This window comes from Bos grunniens, chromosome 6, assembly GCF_055505025.1.
Source record: "Bos grunniens cultivar Pamir isolate PY7600 chromosome 6, Bosgru_T2T1.0, whole genome shotgun sequence".
In the NCBI taxonomy this organism is placed as follows: Eukaryota; Metazoa; Chordata; class Mammalia; order Artiodactyla; family Bovidae; genus Bos; species Bos grunniens.
Window position 1 is genome coordinate 100,699,954 of NC_141170.1, and position 21,040 is coordinate 100,720,993.

General features: G+C 38.9%; 1 protein-coding gene across 5 annotated transcripts in view; it reads right to left on the bottom strand.

Annotated features, from left to right (window-relative positions):
• Nucleotides 1–21,040, bottom strand: part of DKK2 (dickkopf Wnt signaling pathway inhibitor 2) — a 605,998-nt gene that overhangs the window by 473,650 nt on the left and 111,308 nt on the right. For 2 of the 5 annotated variants that reach the window (XM_086406965.1, XM_086406964.1), the window contains exon 2: nt 751–833. The exons of the other annotated variants lie outside the window; for them this stretch is intronic. The gene's annotated coding sequence lies outside the window, so the exon portion shown is untranslated. The remainder of the gene's footprint in view (nt 1–750; nt 834–21,040) is intronic. 5 annotated transcript variants of the gene reach the window in all.

Sequence of the window (21,040 nt, forward strand, 5' to 3'; positions counted from 1 at the left end):
ACTGCAAGGAGATCCAACCAGTCCATTCTGAAGGAGATCAGCCCTGGGTGTTCTTTGGAAGGAATGATGCTGAAGCTGAAACTCCAGTGCTTTGGCCACCTCATGTGAAGGGTTGACTCATTGGAAAAGACTCTGATGCTGGGAAGGATTGGGGGCAGGAGGAGAAGGGGACGACAGAGGATGAGATGGCTGGATGGCATCACTGACTCGATGGACGTGAGTCTGAGTGAACTCCGGGAGTTGGTGATGGACAGGGAGACCTGGCGTGCTGCGATTCATGGGGTCGCAAAGAGTGGGACACGACTGAGCGACTGATCTGAACTGAACCCTTTTAGTGATAAACCACGTTGAGTGGGCCCACTATGTTGAGTGGGCCACCAGGATTCTCTGAGCCTAGTTTGAGAAATAATGTTCAAAGACAGAAATAGACTTTAGGTTAACATCCTCCTTCAAGATGTAGTGAGTCTTGTCTCTGGAGGACAAACCAGCATGAAGGCTTGTTGATCTCTACTTGCTTTGTATTCTTTTACACATCGTGGTGTGAGTTACTCAAATACGTCTCCAGAAATGGCTTTTCACATTCCCTTTTCTTCCACATTCTCATCCCCACCCCTACCCCAGACAGGAGGAAATCAGCTCTTTGGATGACTATCTAATCTCATGTCCCCTGCGACACATTAGGGATTCTCAATGGGGCAACAGTAGTGAACCTGGCTGATGATAGCTGGGTTGAGTAGTTAGTTGACCTACCTGCTGATGAGCTCATCCCCGAAGCCATTCATGACTCTTAACAGATGTTCAGACTTCACAGAGTTCTATCTTCTTTCCTCGGTCTCCAAAGCCAACCGTGTTCCCGTGGAACGTGGCACACACACAGCCATAACACGGAGAACAAGGGGAAAGACATTCAGAGGACCTGCTATTGCACAACTTCCTCACACCCAAATCACACTCCTGTAGCTGCACGTGCCTTTGCTGAGGAAACAGAGTGCACAGCTGTATGAGCTGTCTGTGCAAAGAGTGAAGGAAGAGGAAGATTTACACCGAGACCAAAATTTGCCCACCTATATGGAGGGAAATTTTCATTAGTGCAAATGCTCGTGGTGATTCTGAAAGAGCTCAACTGACAGTTGCAAAGACCCGTACCCCTTCTGTGTCTACAGGAAAAGTATTATCTATGAAGCTAGTTGCCAAAGCAATTGTTAAAACGTCACTGGAGCAATTCTTTCTTCTTTCAAAGATAAGTGGATAGCTCACACATTCTGGTGCCCAGACACCAACTGTTGCATAGAAATTACGATACAGTTATCAGGCTTTGGTGACACTTGATGGGAGCTTGTAGACATTCTGCCAAGATGAACTACTGATGTATTTTAATCCCTTAATGATAATTTAATATTACTGAATTTGAATGTATTATCACATATACAAACATATATATGCTTAACACAAATACCTATTCATTTTGAGTTAAATCTGGAGATCAAAAGCTAAAAAACTCTGTTCAAATCCTAATATCCCCCTCATCCTGGTTAATTATTTTCTAGGTACTTTGCTCTGGTCCAACTAAAAAGAAAGTCATATTTTCCTAGATTTTATTTTTATCTTCTAAGAATATTTTCCAAACACACTTATCAGTATTTGTAAACCAAGAAGTAATTATTATACTACTATAACTAACATGTGATTTAGAAACTGTACAACTATGAGTATTCTATAATCCTAGTTGAATATTTCAGTTTTGATGGATACCATAAGTGAGATACAGACCAACTGCATACATATATCCAGCCAGACATGTGTTTAATCAGACAAGAAACTTTTCTCCAACAAAAATGTTTAGGTAGTCTCTTGCTTTGAGGTTAAAAGCTCCAATGATTTCCAGTCTTGTTTTTGTCACAACCCAATGAGTCTCCAGATTTTCAAATTGCATTACAATTTTTTTCAAATAAAATGTGAAATTTGCAAAAGCACTCATGCTTTTTAGTATTAAAAAGGAATACGTAGACTATAGATTTTAGTGGGTGAAGGTTTATAAAATCAGACAATTCCTAAAGGTTTAGAAAAAACTGGACAAAAGTCTGAGGGCATGCACCCTTTAAGTCTTCACAACTAAAACAATGAGACAAAGACAAAACAAAACAAAAAACCCCAAATCCATCAATAGGATTGCTGCTTAGGTCAAACAAAAGCTTATTCTTTTAGGCATAAAATACTTTCGATTCTGATTATTACTCCCAATCCATTCTCCATGTTTCTCTAAGTAGTGCAATTTCCTTTTAAGTGGAAGTAGTTGCATCTTCACATCTATTTGAAAATGCAATTAGATGGAAATATAATACACTACAGCTGGAAAATGAACCATCCATTTTTCCTCTTCCCAGACAAGGTCACATTGCTGAGCACACTCAAGTTAAGCGTGATACAGAAGTTAAGCCATAAATCCAATGAGATGGGAAACTTTGGCACCCAAGCCACAGCAAGGCCCAGTGTCAGAGGGGCTCACACTTGATTCTGTCAGCCTCATTTAAAAACTCTCATTTCTTATTAATAATCCCTCTCTTAGAAAAAAAAAAAAAAGATATAGCATTTTACAGATAAACAAAAGACACTGTCATTTTTAAACCAAAACATATTTAGGGGAAAAAAATGTAAGTGAAACTAATTTGCTACATATGTTTTATACATACAGTACATAAGGGGGTTTCTCCAACGCCATATGGAAAGCATCTGAACTTGTAAGACAATGACCTTCATAAATCACTCTAGGCTCCAACTCCAAATTATGTCTTGTTCCCTCACTCATGGGATAGTCACTATATCTCATATAAATTCATTATGTTATATGTGCACAATAATCTATCTCTACCTTTATAAGGAATGATGTCATAACACACAGGCAAGGTTTTTTACAAAAGGGAACAAGTTCCCCCACCAGATGGGCCTACATAGAGTACTGCTTCTACAAACACAATACGTTTCATAATGCAAAGTTATCCACTTTGCTCAAAGGAAATACAAATTAATGGAGAAAGAAATGAGCAGTCTAAGAACAAAATTTTTCTGAGCCTTCCTAGTTTCCTCTTATCTGAGGTAAATGTAAAATAAAACACTGTATATCATTTCACATACTTTGCTTTTACCTATTGCCCGTGTATATTCATTAAAAGGGAACCTATGTTCTCCATAGTAATTTCTGTGCATACTGAATCACTAGCTATGGTACCAACAGATTTTTCTCTAGGTAAATGTCTCACCACGACAAAGGCAAGAACTTAAATTTAAACTTCATTTAAAGTTTAAGGGAACAGCAAGTTTTTGCCTCCTACTAATGGAAGAGAAAAAGAAAATAGGTCCTCTCTACCCTCTAGCCTCTTTTCCCATAGAAAGTGGCCTTCTACCAACTTTCCTTTTGATTAAATCTTTCTTCAATTAGTTGAATAATGCAGGTTTATCTGTTCCCTTATTCAGTTCCAATCTCTTGGAGAAATAGGTACTAAGTTAAGACAAATACAACTGCTTCGTTCTTCTTCTTTAAGAATTAAGAATATTAAATCCATAATCTGAGATGAAAACTATAGGAACCATGTGTAAATACAAAAGGACTACTTTTCCATCCTTTCAATAGTCTCATTCTCCACTATTCTAGCTCTCTCTCTTACTCTAGACCAGGGATCAAGCACATATCTTAAAGGCATGAAGAGGACAGGCCTAAGGTCACAAATACACCTCCTGAATGAAAAAAGTGAACATTAATGGCTAGAATAGGGAGCTATTATGAGAATGACAACGTGGAGAAATGATGCCCCACAGAAAGTGGGCAGCTCTAAAACACTGTTGCAAGTCAGAATTGCTTTGGGGGTGGAAAAAACACTATATGTGCCAACCATGCACAAGTTGAAATATTATGTCTATGGGCTTGTTCAGGCCCATAAAACAAAAGTGTATGCCCCAAGTTAGAAAGCCATATTTGCTGACGGAAGAAAGTATAGCTGGAAACACAAGATCCCAATTAACTGATCATTAAATAATGCTAGATGTTGTTATAAATATCTGAAAAGATCAATAATGACAAGGCAGTAGACTATAATAGCATAAAAATATGAGTAATTTTTACCTTTAATATTGAAATTTTCCATGAGACTATAAGGAGCAAAATATTTAATACTAAATTCATGGTTGGATTTATCATCTACTGTTTTTAAATATCAGATTAAGACATTTATAACCCCTAATTACAGAAAGAATCCTGAAAAACTCATATGATTACACACACAGAGTACTAAATGTAAGGAAATGCCATACAATCTGATTTTATTTTTTTTACTGTTATAATTTTGCTGATTCTCTGAAAAAATAAAATTTCCAAAAAATAAATGTCCTTAATGCCCTTGTTTTGTTCAATCACTTGCCAGAAATTCAGTAACTGTTAGGAAGAAACAAGTCTGCACATAAATGCTATATTAAAAATTATCTTATAAAGATTCCAGCCCTATTAGGAGGAATTTAACAGTATAATTACATTATAGAATATCATCATTTCTTTTTGAATAATTTTATTTTAATCACTGGGTATACATTTATAAGATCAGGTCATTCAATGTATATAGCTACACATATTTTCATAAATAATTCCATATTTTACTTTACTTTCATAAATTGCTACCACTTTTAAACACTGGATAAAATCACTGCATCTTCCTCCATTATAGTCATTAGGGAGTAATAGGGTTAAGAATTATTATACCTTCATCAAAAATAACTAGAAAGTTAGACAAAATAATGAAACAACTGTTTTCAAACAAGGATGACAATGTAGGATTCTGATTCCTTAGAAAAGGGAAACAAAGGAGGTGATCTTACAATTTCCCATATTTGACTGGGGACAATTTTCAGACCATAGACTAGGATGGCAGGATGCAAACAGGGCCTCGGAGTCTTGCTGAATTAAGGAGACAAATCAGAGTTCAGAGAAGCTAAAATATCTAAAATGTAGAGGACAGAATAGAGAAATTTTAAAGTTCTAGAAATCTAATTAAGAGTTCCCCAAGACTTTGGCTGAGTAACACATTTTGGTGCCTACCAGACTGATAGTCATCATGAAGAATTCCGCAATTCAGAATAAAGAGACCTCATTACATACAATGGGAATTGAGCAGACATCCCAAAGATTACACCTCAGTAGAAAGGATTAACTAGCCACAGAATAAAGTCTACTTCATACTTGCCCTAAAGACTTGAAAGAATCAACGTAATCCACACGTATCCTAACTGTCAGCCAGAACAAACTCCAACAGTATTTAAAGACCACAGAGTGGTCATCATTAAAATGTCTAAAAATAACAAATGCTGGAGAGGGTGAGGAGAAAAGGGAATCGTCTTAAGTTCTTGGTAGGAATGTAAACTGGTACAGCCACTGTGGAGAATAGTGTGGAGCTTCCTCAAAAAACTAAAAATAGAGTTGTCATATGATCCAGCAATCCCACTCCTAGGCATATGTCCAGACAAAACGATAATTTGAAAACATAAATGCACCCCAATATGCATAGCAGTATTATTTCCAATAGCCAAAACATGGAAACAACCTAAATGTCCATCAACAGAGGAATGAATAAAGAAGATGCAGTGTATATATACAACAGAATACTACTTAACCATCAAAAATGAAATAATGCCACATGCAGCAGCAGGGATGGACCTAGAGATTATCATAAGCAAGTCAGAAAGATAAAGACAAATACCATATGGTATCACATATGTGGAATCTAAAACATGACACAAATCAACATATCTACAAAGTAAAAACAGACTCACAGAGAACAGACCTGTGGTTGCCAAGGGAGGAGGAGGATGGGGGACGGAAGGACCGGAAGTTTGGGATTAGCACAGGCAAATTTATATACAGTATGGATAAACAACAGGGTTATATTGTATTACACAGGGAACTATATTCAATATCCCCTGATAAACCATAATGGAAAAGAATGTGAATATATATAGGCATATATATATAACTGAATCACTGCTACATGAAAGAAACTAACACTGTTCATCTACAGTTCAATAAAAAATATTTAAAGGTCACAAGAAAATTAAGCAGTCAACATCAAGACTTCACAATGTCTGACATCCAAGAAAAACATTTTTAGACGTGGAAAAAGAATTTCTAGACATATGAAAAAAAATCAACAGAAATATAAGCAGACATGACAGAGATGACAGAATTACCAAACACAGTTAAAATGGCTAGTTTCAATACGTTCAAAGATTTAAAAGACATTATGGCTATAGTAAGAAAACAAATGAAACATGAATAGAACTTCTAGATACAAAAAATACAGTATCTAAAATAAAAATAGACACAGTTGAACAAAAGATGAATGAACTTGAAGATTAAACAATAGAAACTATCCAGGTGAAATCCACAGAGGAAAAAAAGACTAGAAAAGAAAGGTAGTGGGGAAAGCCATAGTTACCTGAAGGACAATATCAACTGTTCTAACCTATGTATAACCGGAAACATAATTATACAACAAAGTAGGAGAGGGATGGAATAGATGAAAAACTAATGGCTATACACTTTCTTCTAATTTAATGAAATCTAGAAATGCAAAATTTCTAGAACTCAACAACTCCTAAACAGGATAAGCACAAAGAAAACCACCAAGGCACATAATCAAATTATTGAAAAGCAGACATAAAAGGACAATCTTAAAGCAGCAGGGAGGAAAGGGGCATATTACATATAGAGAATCAAAAATTAAAATAATTACAGAATTCCTGTTGCAAACTATGCAAGCTAGAAGACAATAGAAGGGCATCTTTAAAGTGCAGAGCCAGGGCAGGTGGTAGATTCAACATAGAATCCTATACTCAGCAAAGTCATTTGAGAGAACTTCTTGCTAGTGAACTCTCACAGCAAGTAATTGTTAAAGGAAGTTTTCAGGCCAAAGGAAGACGATATCAGATAGAAACTCACGTCTGTTTAAGTGAATGAAGGATACCAGAAATGATAAATATGTAAGGATAAAAAGACATTTCTCTCATTTTAAAAAATTTCCTTAAAAGTTAAAATGATTATTTACTGAAAAAATAATATATTGTGTTGTTTATAAGATATATGGAGAGAAAATTATTAGAATAGTAGCACAAAGGATGGGAAGGGAAATAAAATACTTGGAGATACTGCAGGTTCCGGTCCAGACTCTTGCAATAATGCAGATACTGCAATAAAGTGAGTCACATGAATTTTTTAATTTCACGACTTAGCGACTTCACTTTCACTTTTCACTTTCATGCATTGAAGAAGGAAATGGCAACCCACTCCAGTGCTTTTGCATGGAGAATCCAGGGACGGGGGAGCATGGTGGGCTGCCGTCTATGGGGTCGCACAGGGTCAGACACGACTGAAGCAACTTAACAGCAGCAGCAGCAGCAATGCATACAAAAGTTATGTTTTCACTATGTTGTACTATGTTATGTGTGCAAAACCATTATGTCTGCAAAAGAGAATGCACATACTTTAAAACACTTTAGTGTTACCATCTTTCTAAATTCCATATTTATGCGTTAGTATACTGTATTGGTGTTTTTCTTTCTGGCTTACTTCACTCTGACACATATATATGGAATTTAGAAAGATGGTAACAATAACCCTGTATACAAGACAGCAAAAGAGACACTGATGTATAGAACAGTCTTGTGGACTCTGTGGGAGAGGGAGAGGGTGGGATGATTTGGGAGAATGGCATTGAAACATGAATAATATCATATATGAAACGAGTCGCCAGTCCAGGTTCGATGCATGATACTGGATGCTTGGGGCTGGTGCACTGGGATGACCCAGAGGGATGGTACAGGAGGGAGGGGGAGGAGGGTTCAGGATGGGGAACACGTGTATACCTGTGGCAGATTCATGTTGATATATGACAAAACCAATACAGTATTGTAAAGTTAAAAAATAATATTAATAATTTTTTGAAATAAAGATGAAAAAGGGAAAAAAAAACTTTAGTGTTAAAAAAAAGTGCTAACCATCATCTGAGCCTTCATTGAGCGTAATCATCTTGCAATAATAACATCAAAGATAATTCAGTTCAGTTCAGTTCAGTCGCTCAGTCATGTCCAACTGTTTGCGACCCCATGAATCGCAGCACGCCAGGCCTCCCTGTCCATCACCAACTCCCGGAGTTCACTCAGACTCACAGCCATCAAGTCAGTGATGCCATGCAGTCATCTCATCCTCTGTCGTCCCCTTCTCCTCCTGCCCCCAATCCCTCCCAGCATCACAGTCTTTTCCAATGAGTCAACTCTTCACATGAGGTGGCCAAAGTACTGGAGTTTCAGCTTTAGTATCATTCCCTACAAAGAAATCCCAGGGCTGATCTCCTTCAGAATGGACTGGTTGGATCTCCTTGCAGTCCAAGGGACTCTCAAGAGTCTTCTCCAACACCACAGTTCAAAAGCATCAATTCTTTGGCGCTCAGCTTTCTTCACAGTCCAACTCTCACATCCATACATGACCACTGGAAAAACCACAGCCTTGACTAGATGGACCTTTGTTGGCAAAGTAATGTCTCTGCTGTTCAATATGCTATCTAGGTTGGTCATAACTTTCCTTCCAAGGAGTAAGCGTCTTTTAATTTCATGGCTGCAGTCACCATCTGCAGGGATTTTGGAGCCCCCAAAAATAAAGTCTGCCACTGTTTCCCCATCTATTTCCCATGAAGTGATGGGACCAGATGCCATGATCTTTGTTTTCTGAATGTTGAGCTTTAAGCCAACTTTTTCACTCTCCTCTTTCACTTTCATCAAGAGGCTTTTGAGTTCCTCTTCACTTTCTGCCATAAGGGTGGTGTCATCTGCATATCTGAGGTTATTGATATTTCTCTCTGCAATCTTGATTCCAGCTTGTGCTTCTTCCAGCCCAGCGTTTCTCATGATGTACTCTGCATATAAGTTAAATAAGCAGGGTGATGATATACAGCCTTGACATACTCCCTTTCCTATTTGGAACCAGTCTGTTGTTCCATGTCCAGTTCTAACTGTTGCTTCCTGACCTGCATATAGGCTTCTCAAGAGGCAGGTCAGGTGCTCATAGTCACACCATAACAAATATACTAATGAAAAAGCTTGAAAATTCTGAGAATTACCAAAGCATGGTACAGAGACACAAAGTAAGCAAATGCTACTGGAAAATTGCACCAATATACTTGCTTGAAGCAGGGCTATCACAAACCATCAATTTGCTTTAACAAATACAGGCATTATCTACAAAGTACAATAAAGCAAGGTGAAATAAAATGAGATATGCCTATATACAGTTATAAGCTTCCTGTATAATTTATAAATTGATTTAGTATTTTTGAAGGAAAACTGTAATAAGTTAAAGATGCCTATTATAAATCTGAGAGAAATTGCTTTAAAAAATCAAGATACAGTTAATATGAAAATGGGAATTAAAACAAATAGAGTATTAAAAATATGGAATAATCAAAAATCAAAAGAGGGAAGTAATAAAGAACATATGGAGATGAGATTTACAGAAAACAAATAGCAAGGTGGATAACTTAAACCAAATTATATTAATAATTACATTAAATAATCTTAAATCTTCTAGTTAAAAGACAAAGATGGTCAGACTGGATAAAACAGAAAGACTTTGGCTGTATGCTATCTCCTAGAAACCTGCTATAAACATAAAAATACAACCATTCTAGAAAAAATTAAAGGATGGAAAAGGATATAAAATGGTGATGCTACTCATAAGAAAACTACAGTAGCTCTATTAATATCAGACAAAATTGACTTCGCAACAAGGAATGTTACTAGGGATAAGGGGGAGCATTTTATTGTGATAAAGGAGCCAAATCATCTAGAACATATAGCACTTCATTAAAGAAATAGAAAGTCAGTAGAGATACAAATGCCAGCTACTTTCATTTACAATTTTCTTTTTTGTTGTTGTTATTGATATTTTATTTTATTTTTTATTTTATTTTATTTTTTGCAGTGCTGTAGGGCTCTTTTTTTTATTTTATTTTTTAACTTTACAATATTGTATTGGTTTTGCCATACATCAACATGAATCCGCCACAGGTATACACGTGTTCCCCATCCTGAGCCCTCCCTCCTCCTCCCTCCCCGTACCATCCCTCTGAGTCGTCCCAGTGCACCAGCCCCAAGCATTCAGTATCATTCACTGAACCTGGACTGGCAACTCGTTTCATATATGATATTATTCATGTTTCAATGCCATTCTCCCAAATCATCCCACCGTCTCCCTCTCCCACAGAGTCCACAAGACTGTTCTATACATCAGTGTCTCTTTTGCTGTCTCATATACAGGGTTATTGTTACCATCTTTACAATGTTCTGACCTGTCATTTATTCTATCCTCTTCAGCCATCTCCTTGGCTTTACTAGTTATCTCCCCCACTGTCCTGTTTCTTCCATTGCTAACTTATTTAGTCAAAAACAAGTTCAGGACGTTTCCATCCTAAAATAAACTTTTTTTTCCTTGACCCTATTTTTTTTTTTTAATCTGAGGCCCTTTATCTTCCCTTTCCCTTCATAATCAAGTTTTCTTATAGAGCATCCTAGGACTTCTGGACGTCCCCTGGTGTCTATACAGACAAAAGCAGACCCTTCCATCACACACCCAGCAATGGCAGCAGCAGTGACTGTTACTGCAGCCTTAGCTGCTGGAACCAAGACTGCCAGGAGAATTAGCAATAACCTTAGATATGCAGAAGACACCACCCTTATGGCAGAAAGCGAAGAGGAACTAAAGAGCCTCCTGATGAAAGTGAAACAGAAGAGTGAAAAAGCTGGCTTAAAACTTCACATTCAAAAAATGAAGATCATCCCATCACTTCACGGCAAATAGATGGGGAAACAATGGAAACAGTGACAGAGTTTATTTTCTTGGGCTCCAAAATCACTGTGGATGGTGACAGTAGCCATGTAATTAAAAGACACTTGATCCTTGGAAAAGAAGCAATGACAAACCTAGACAATGTGTTAAAAAGCAGAAACATTACTTTGCTTACAAAGGTCCGTATAATCAAAGCTATGATTTTCCTAGTAGTCATGTACGGATGGGAGAGTTGGACAATAAAAAGGCTGATTGCCGAAGAATTGATGCCTTTGAACTGTGGTGCTGGAGAAGACTCTTCAGAGTCCCTTGGACTGCAAGGAAATCAAACCAATCAATCCTAAAGGAAATCAGTCCTGAATATCCATTGAAAGGACTGATGCTGAAGCTCCAATACTTTGGCCACCTGATGCGAAGAGCTGACTCATTCGAAAAGACCCTGATGCTGGGAAAGATTGAAGGCAGGAGAAGAAGGGGATGACAGAGAACGAGATGGTTGGATGGCATCACTGACTCAATGAACATGAGTTTGAGTAAACTCCAGGAGATGGTGAAGCACAGGAAAGCATGGTGTGCTGCAGTCCATAGGGTCGCAAAGAGTGGGACACGACTGAGCGACTGAATAACAACAGCTGCTGAGAAGGATAAAGCGCTTCCCTTCTGATGAGGCTAACTCTGGTTCCTATTAGCTGCAGATGTGCTCTGCTGGTTCACTCTCCTTTGTTCAAAATTTAAATGAATACTTACACAATCATAACAACTGAAAATTTGGTTACAATTTTAAGTCTAGAAGCTTTACTAACTTATTGCTACTTAGGGGGCCATCTAAGGAGAATTTCTTATCTGGGACTTCAACCAGGAAAAAAATTAAACCCCAGGTCCAGAAGGATATTCCCAGGATTTCATCCAACAAAATTCTTCACTTTTAGATCTTCAACAAAATTATTTCCTTGCTCACACGCCAACTACTTTTCATGGAAACCACTTTCACATTTCAGTAGTGGACTCTTTATTGCTAAAGTCAATGACCTATTTTTGTCTTCATTCTACTAGACCCCCTTCATAAGTCTCCCACCATCTAATTCTAAAAACACACACCTCCATTAGCAGAAGTAGACTGATCACAAAGATAGCAAAGAATAAGCTTCAAGGCCCTCCACACTACAGAGGAGTAGCGTGCTGGGAGGAGCCCTAGTAAGTTTTTCACATGATCATATGTTTTCCCACTCAAAAAAGTGAGCTATTTAACCTCAATTAGGATTACTGTCTCTAGCCACACTGACTCCCACCCCCTCCAAAACATCCCCCTCATATTAGATGGCATTTGAATAACCAAAGACATTTTGGGGATCCAGCTAATGAGAAGTTCAGTTGGAAACATATTTTGTTTAGGTTTAGAAGGATGTATTTTTGTGGTTGTCAATCAGTTTAAGGTATAATTAGTTACTAACATTGATTTTATAGACTAGTAAATGGTAGGGATGGAATTCAAACCAAAGATTATCTGACTGTAATATTAATCTTAACCAAATAGAATATCACTTTTCAATTTTTTTGTGATCCACCTTCAGGTCCCTTATTCTTTAACTTAGTTTTCCCTCTGCTTCTCATCAGAATCTGATAGTCTATTCTCAGATACATGCTAAAATGTGATACCTTTTCCCTCGTCTTTTCCAGGCCTCAACACAATTTTCCAGTTTTATCACCCACTGCCATCCTGTGTGTTCACTACACTCTATCCAAATTCATCCCCTATCTTTGCTAGGCCACATCTTTGCTCATGTTCTTACCCTAGCCTGAAAGGTCCTTGTTCAATCACATCTGTACTCATTTCTTTTTAATTTCCTGCTAATTTAACAGGAAAAATTAATTTCAAGGAAAATAACATAGAATAATATGTCACTACAATGGATCACAATAAACTGTGGAAAATTCTGAAAGAGATGGGAATACCAGACCACCTGACCTGCCTCTTGAGAAACCTGTATGCAGGTCAGGAAGCAACAGTTAGAACTAGACATGGAACAACAGACTGGTTCCAAATAGGAAAGGGAGTATGTCAAGGCTGTACATTGTCACCCTGCTTATTTAACTTATATGCAGAGTACATCATGAGAAATGCTGGGCTGGAAGAAGCACAAGCTGGAATCAAGACTGCAGGGAGAAATATCAATAATCTCAGATATGCAGATGACAACATCCTTATGGCAGAAAGTGAAGAGGAACTAAAAAGCTTCTTGATGAAAGTGAAAGTGGAGAGTGAAAAAGTTGGCTTAAAGCTCAACATTCAGAAAACAAAGATCATGGCATCTAGTCCCATCACTTTATGGGAAATCGATGGGGAAACAGTGTCAGACTTTATTTTTTGGGGCTCCAAAATCCCTGCAGATGGTGACTGCAGCCATGAACTTAAAAGACGCTTACTCCTTGGAAGGAAGGTTATGACCAACCTAAATAGCATATTGAAAAGCAGAGACATTACTTTGCCAACAAAGGTCCGTCTAGTTATGCTATGGTTTTTCCAGTGGTCATGTATTGATGTGAGAGTTGGACTATAAAGAAAGCTGAGGACCAAAGAATTGGTGCTTTTGAACTGTGGTGTTAGAGAAGACTCTTGAGAGTCCCTTGGACTGCAAGGAGATCCAACCAGTCCATTCTGAAGGAGATCAGCCCTGGGATTTCTTTGGAAGGAATGATGCTAAAGCTGAAACTCCAGTACTTTGACCACCTCATGCGAAGAGTTGACTCACTGGAAAAGACTGTGATGCTGGGAGGGATTGGGGGCAGGAGGAGAAGGGGACAACAGAGGATGAGATGGCTGGATGGCATCACTGACTCGATGGATGTGAGTCTGGGTGAACTCTGGGAGTTGTTGATGGACAGGGAGGCCTGGCGTGCTGCGATTCATGGGGTCACAAAGAGTCGGACACAACTGAGCGACTGAACTGAACTGACAATGAAGAAAACTTTGACAACTAACTGGTAAATTTATGTTAATTCAAGCAGTTTAAGATTGGTATTTCTTCATGTTATTTCTTCATGCTGTGTAACACATCATCTTAAAACTTACTAGTACAAAACAGTTTTTTTAATGTGGATTAGGACCGTGAACTGGCACAATAAGGACGTCTGCTCTCTGTTTCACCATAAGTGGGACCTCAGATAGAAAGATTCAAATGGCAGGGGCTAGAATTATCTGTAGGCTCCTTTATTCTATGTCTACCACCTAAGATGGGATGATTTCAAAACAGGACTCATCTGAGATTGTCAAAGAACCCACACACTGCTTCACCACATGTCTTGAGTTTCCCCAGAGGACAGTGAGTGCCTTCTGTGTAATCAGATTCCTAACACTGGGAATAGGACTCCAACATCAAGTATTCCTGTAACCAAGCAGGGAAGTGCATGACCTTTTTTGACCCAATGGCAGAAGTGACATAGCTTCATTTTCTTTTTTTTTTTAATATAAATTTATTTATTTTAATTGGAGGTTAATTACTTTGCAATATTGTATTGGTTTTGCCATACATCAACATGAATCCACCACAGGTATACATGTGTTCCCCATCCTGAACCCTCCGCCCTCCTCCCTCCCCATACCAACCCTCTGGGTCGTCCCAGTGCACCAGCCCCAAGCATCCACTATCATGCATCGAACCTAGACTGGTGACACATTTCATATATGATATTATACATGTTTCAATGCCATTTTCCCAAATCATCCCCACCCTCCCTCTGCCACAGAGTCCAAAAGACTGTTCTATACATCTGTGTCTCTTTTGCTGTCTCGCATACAGGGTTATCATTACCATCTTTCTAAATTTCATATATATGTGTTGGTATACTGTATTGGTGTTTTTCTTTCTGGCTTACTTCACTCTGTATAATCGGCTCCAGTTTCATCCACCTCATTAGAACTGATTCAAATGTATTCTTTTTACTGTACACTATTGAATAAAACAGATACAAAAGCCTGCCCCAATTCAAAAGGAAGGGATATAACTCCACCTCTAAATGGGAGATGAGATAAAGAAATTGTGCCCAGGTTTTGAAATTGCCACAGGAGCCACATAGGAATACTTTAAATGCCCTGATATCTTCATCTTCACATGTGAAATAAACTTTACATGTGAAAGAATTCCTCCCAAATGTAATAATTCTAAAAATGGATTTGCCATTACCAATAATAATAAACTGAAATTCATAATAAAAATCTCTAAAAGTAAATCAATGATAAATCATTAAAAATTAAAACTGAGCTTTTATTAACCATCTTAAAGACTGAATTATTTTCTCTTTATTCTGGAGAGAAGGCAATCAAATATTGCACAGTAAAGAAAGCATAAGGAAAACAGAGGTGTTAATAACTTACTAATAAAAATGTCATATTAGATATTATGATACTCTTGGTATTTATTTTCTCTTTATAAATAAACATCTACTTTGTACCAAATTTGTATTTACTAATTAAATAAGCTTCAATTATTTATAACTCAATAAACTTCAGGCTCCTCAGAACCTGTATCTTCCAGATTTTGTATTTCCTTGATATTAATATCACTCTCTTTTTAGTGTTTCCCACCTCTGTGGCAATGTCTGCTTACGCTCTACATTCCTCTCCCTCTACCCTCCTTATTAATATTGGTAACCCTCGGGATTCTGAGGGAGACCCTTATCGCCTTTTCCAACAACACACTGCTAGCAATCTCATGGGACTGGAATGCAAAAGTAGGAAGTCAAGAAACACCTGGAGTAACAGGCAAATTTGGCCTTGGAATACGGAATGAAGCAGGGCAAAGGCTAATAGAGTTTTGCCAAGAAAATGCACTAGTCATAGCAAACACCCTCTTCCAACAACACAAGAGAAGACTCTACACATGGACATCACCAGATGGTCGACACCGAAATCAGATTGATTACATTCTTTGCAGCCAAAGTTGGAGAAGCTCTATACAGTCAACAAAAACAAGACCAGGAGCTGACTGTGGCTCAGATCATGAACTCCTTATTGCCAAATTCAGACTGAAATTGAAGAAAGTAGGGAAAACCACTAGACCATTCAGGTATGACCTAAATCAAATCCCTTATGATTATACAGTGGAAGTGAGAAATAGATTTAAGGGACTAGATCTGATAGATAGAGTACCTGATGAACTATGGAATGAGGTTTGTGACATTGTACAGGAGACAGGGATCAAGACCATCCCCAAGAAAAAGAAATGCAAAAAGGCAAAATGGCTGTCTGGGGAGGCCTTACAAATAGCTGTGAAAAGAGAAGTGAAAAGCAAAGGAGAAAAGGAAAGATATAAGCATCTGAATGCAGAGTTCCAAAGAATAGCAAGAAGAGACAAGAAAACCTTCTTCAGCGATCAATGCAAAGAAATAGAGGAAAACAACAGAATGGGAAAGACCAGAGATCTTTTCAAGAAAACTAGAGATACCAAGGGAACATTTCATGCAAAGATGGACTCGATAAAGGACAGAAATGGTATGGACCTAACAGAAGCAGAAGATATTAAGAAGAGGTGGCAAGAATACACAGAAGAACTGTACAAAAAAGATCTTCATGACCCAGACAATCACGATGGTGTGATCACTGACCTAGAGCCAGATATCCTGGAATGTGAAGTCAAGTGGGCCTTAGAAAGCATCACTACCAACAAAGCTAGTGGAGGTGATGGAATCCCAGTTGAGCTATTTCAAATCCTGAAAGATGATGCTGTGAAAGTGCTGCACTCAATATGCCAGCAAGTTTGGGAAACTCAGCAGTGGCCACAGGACTGGAAAAGGTCAGTTTTCATTCCAATCCCAAAGAAAGACAATGCCAAAGAATGCTCAAACTACCGCACAATTGCACTCATCTCACATGCTAGTAAAGTAATGCTCAAAATTCTCCAAGCCAGGCTTCAGCAATACATGAACCATGAACTTCCAGATGTTCAAGCGGGTTTTAGGAAAGGCAGAGGAACCAGAGATCAAATTGCCAACATCCACTGGATCATCAAAAAAGCAAGAGTTTCAGAAGAACATCTATTTCTGCTTTATTGATTATGCCAAAGCCTTTGACTGTGTGGATCACAATAAACTGAGGAAAATTCTGAAAGAGATGGGAATACTAGACCACCTCATCTGCCTCTTGAGAAATTTGTATGCAGGTCAGGAAGCAACAGTTAGAACTGGACATGAAACAACAGACTGGTTCCAAATAGGAAAAGGAGTACGTCAAGGCTGTATATTGTCACCCTGCTTATTTAACTTATATGCAGAATACGTCATTAGAAACGCTGGGCTGGAAGAACCACAAGCTGTAATCAAGATTGCCCGGAGAAATATCAATAACCACAGATATGCAGATGACACCACCCTTATGGCAGAAAGTGAAGAGGAACTAAAAAGCCTCTTGATGAAGGTGAAAGATGAAAGTGAAAAAGTTGGCTTAAAGCTCAACATTCAGAAAATGAAGATCATAGCATCTGGCCCCATCACTTGATGGGAAATAGATGGGGAAACAGTGGAAACAGTGGCAGACTTTATTTTTGGGGGCTCCAAAATCCCTGCAGATGGTGACTGCAGCCATGAAATTAAAAGACACTTACTCCTTGGAAGAAAAGTTATGACCAACCTAGATAGCATATTCAAAAGCAGAGACGTTACTTTGCCAACAAAGGTCCATCTAGTCAAGGCTGTGGTTTTTCCTGTGGTCATGTATGGATGTGAGAGTTGGACTATGAAGAAAGCTGAGCACGAAGAATTGACACTTTTGAACTGTGGTGTTGGAGAAGACTCTTGAGAGTCCCTTGGACTGCAAGGAGATCCAACCAGTCTATTCTGAAGGAGATCAGCCCTGGGATTTCTTTGGAAGGAATGATGCTAAAGCTGAAACTCCAGTACTTTGGCCACCTCATGTGAAGAGTTGACTCATTGGAAAAGACTCTGATGCTGGGAGGGATTGGGGGCAGGAGGAGAAAGGGATGACAGAGGATGAGATGAATGGATGGCATCACTGACTCGATGGATGTGAGTCTGGGTGAACTCTGGGAGTTGTTGATGGACAGGGAGGCCTGGTGTGCTGCCATTCATGGGGTCGCAAAGAGTCAGACACGACTGAGCGACTGAACTGAACTGTAAGCTAAAAGGCTCCTAAATGTACATTAACCAAGCAGCACTCCTGGGGTATAATCCTGTTACAGCTTTATGTTGGTATCCCCTGTCCCCTTAAACCTTCTCTGCGGATGGTGATAGCCCTTACCCTGACTCTGATGGGAGCTTCAAGTCCTCAAGATTTTTTAGATCGCATGATATAGATTTCAGAAATTAAGAATCTCAGACCAATCAAACTCAGGACTCCAAACTTGATGTCACTTAGAAACTATTCCTCTTCCCCCACCTGGGGATGGCTATACATCTGTCATCTGCCCTAGAAAAACAGGGCCTTTTTTGTCCTTTCCCAGCAGAGTATGTCCCAGTAGGGGTCAGCGGGATAGGAAATACAATGACATCTGTCACTGTAAGAGGTTTCTCATTACCCCTTGGACCTGGCAGATGCTCACAGGGGAGTCTTTCTCTCATGTGTACCCTGGTGACTTCTTCCAACATTTCTGTTAGGTCTTGCAAACTGCATTCTTGTAATGATAGGCAATGCCTGTCCTTCACATGGCTGCCCCAGACATCCTTGGCTTCAGTCTCCACAGCCTCTTACCAGGAAGCCATTAGCCCAAGAGCCCACTCTCTTGGTCAGGATTTCTTTCCAAAACACCTAAGGCTGGCTTTTCCTACTAAAGGTTACACATGTAACCATCCCTGGAATACCTCTGACCCTCCATCAGGGAAATGCAGTGGCAAATGGTTGGCTGGCGGATACGAGCTATTCCAACCTTTTCATGAAGTTCATGTCAATCACTGCATCCCTAAGTTCCCCATTTTCTGGGCACTTACAGAAGCTCTCCATGTGGTCCCAGTGAAGCCCCTCTCACTGCGTATTTAGTTTAGAAGTAGCTCTGGTCCCCAGCTACAATGCTAGGTAGAGAGAGGAGCAAGGAGGGGAACTTTATGTCACAGCTCTTCTCCCCCAAAATCCTTCCCCCATAAAAATACTGCTTTCGCTCTCTAAATCTTTTACAAATCTTTGAAGTTTGGGCATATGGTCTAGCACCCTTTTGGAATGCAGCATGTTCACTATCATGATTCAGCTTCACTTGAAAGTTAAAAATATGCTGCAGAGTCCAAAACTAAACCCAACTCCTGACTTGTTTGCCCTACCATGTTCCCCTCCGTTAGTAGCCCAATCTAGAAACCTCGATCATGCTAAAAGCCCTTCCATCACCAAAACTCAATGCTTAAATGTCAGAAATGTAAAAATTTGCACACTTTTTCCTTGCTTTGAAATTAGGAACCAATATCCTCTCATCTGGACTACTGAAAAAAACTTGGGCTCCCTCTTAATCATTTGTTCATTTGATAAACACCTGTTGAGGATCTTCTTTAGTCCATGAACTTTGGACAAAAAGATTAAAAACGCAAACATGCACTCAAGGATTTCACATGCTAGTGAAGACAATGATAATCTAACACTCATGATATATTATCATCTTATAAAACCTGAGGGCAGGACTTTTGTCTATTTTGCTCTACTCTATATCCAAGACTTAGTAAGACCTGGTACATAATAAAAATGAAATAAATAAAGAAGTAAACTGGCATTTGGACATGGATGCTGTCAGAGCACACAGTCAAGGCTTGTACATGAGATCTCACAATGAGACAGAAACCAAGGAATGAAATGCTTCAGCTGGGTCTGAGTATAAGCTTCCATTCCTGGCCAAACAAATAGAATATACAAAGACAAAGAAACTGCGAAACTGCAAACATTTCAGTATGATGTGTGTGTTGTGAAGGGAGGAAATTAGGCTTAAAGACTTTTGACAAGAGTCAGATCATAAAGAACATCCTGTGTCATGCTAAGGAGTTTGAATTGTAACTTGCAGGTGGTAGAGAGTCACTGAAGGGTCTTAAGCAAGAACATGCCCTATCAGATATCTCATTGAGAAAGCATACTCTGAAAGCCAGTTTGAAGTTGAATGGGAGGACAAGTCTGCAGATTCAGAAGCCAGCCTAATAGCAATGGTATTTGGGGGTTTTACATAATGAAATATTAATAAAGATGCTACTCATTTCTCCTTTCAAAAATTGCTCCTGAACCACAACAAGAAATAGAAACACAAACACCATTTCAACAAAACTGCATAGAACTTTGACCACAGTATAAGACAAAGGCTCCCAGATGCAGTGAATGTGACAATGAGGGGCACTCCAGGGGAAAGACATGTCTGCAGCTGCACCTCTAACAAGGCTACATAGCGATATCCTCCCAAAACAGGTGATACTCCCTAAGAGGGAGCACTAACAAGACCTTATTTATAACGATGGCAGGTGTGTGTGTGCATGGACTGGCAGAAGGACTTTCTCTGGACCCAGAAACAAACAACAACAAAAAAAACCACTACTCTCCCAGGAATGATCTACTGGTGAAGCAGAGTCAAAGAGATGGATTCTGCATGGTAAGCAGTCTTGCAGAGGCTGAGCTTTTTGGCTGGAGAGAAGAAAAAGACAGAAAGAAATCACAGAAACAACTTGAAACACAAGGAAACTGAGTAAGTATTGACATGCATGTGTGCTCACTCAGTCAGGTCTGACTCTTTGTGACCCAATGGACTGTAGCCTGCCAAGCTCCTCTGCCCATGGGATTCCCCAGGCAAGAACACTGAAGTGGGCTGCCATGCCCTCTTCCAGAGGATCTTCCTGATCCCAGGATAGAACCTGCATCTCTTGCATCTCCTGCATTGGCAGGAGGATTCTTTATCACTGAGCCTTCTGGGATGCCCAATAAGCACTGACGCCCATGTACAAAATACAATCAAAACAAGCACAACAGGATAATTATTAATAGTCAAAATTGTATTTTGTCACTCTCTGTCCATAGAGGATTAAGTGGACAAAAAAGGTAAGTATAAATAGGAATGACCTAAATAACATAAATTATTAACGTAACATAATTGTTACTCTATTGACAAGTATCCAACTTTATAAAAACCAAAGAATGTATTTTTCAACGCTAGTAGGACATCGTCAAAAAATTAACTATACATTATACCACAAAGAAATCTT